We start from the raw sequence: 690 nt of genomic DNA, 5'->3' as shown, positions 1-690 counted from the left end.
GAACCACGGTGGGGGGCATCCATTCATAGCTTAGGATTCCCTTCGTGCCGACACGAGGGAGGGGGGCTGCTAGCTACTTTGCACTTTGCTAGGTGAGCCTCGGTTGGGGGGGCATATGCATTCATAGCTTAGGATTCCCTTCGTGCCGACACGAGGGGGGGCAAGCAATACCGTGCGCTTTGCGAGATAGGTGCGACATCAAAGTTGCATTTTGTATTTGAAAATAAAACAACCCTTTTCATACATAAATTTGGTCCACATGCAAGTGTGTTCGTGTTCTGACCCTCTCCCGCGTCATTTTTCGCCAAATTTATGAACATTAGACAAGTCGGATGACGCAACAGACATGATTAACTCAAACTAACCATGTGCCACGTTGGTGCCCTTGTCACGCACACATCCGCACAATACATTGGGCTCCACGAGGCTCCCCCTCTCAAAAATATCTGCCCGCCTCGAGGGTTTTTCTGTTTCATAACACACGGTTGTTCTCTCCGGACCGTGTGCGATGTTTCTTGTTCCCGATCCCACCTGCATCCCTAGAAAATATCTGCCCGCCTCGAGGAGGGTTTTTCCTGTTTCATAACACACTGTTGTTATGTCTGGACCATGTGTGATGTTTCTTGTTCCCAATCCCGCCTGCCCCTGGAAAATATCTGCCCGCCTCAAGAGCTTTTCTGTTTCATAACA

Source organism: Triticum dicoccoides, chromosome 1B (genome assembly GCF_002162155.2).
Source record: "Triticum dicoccoides isolate Atlit2015 ecotype Zavitan chromosome 1B, WEW_v2.0, whole genome shotgun sequence".
Classification (NCBI taxonomy): domain Eukaryota; kingdom Viridiplantae; phylum Streptophyta; class Magnoliopsida; order Poales; family Poaceae; genus Triticum; species Triticum dicoccoides.
The sequence above is the reverse complement of the archived record's forward strand: the minus strand, read 5'-3'. Positions refer to the sequence as shown.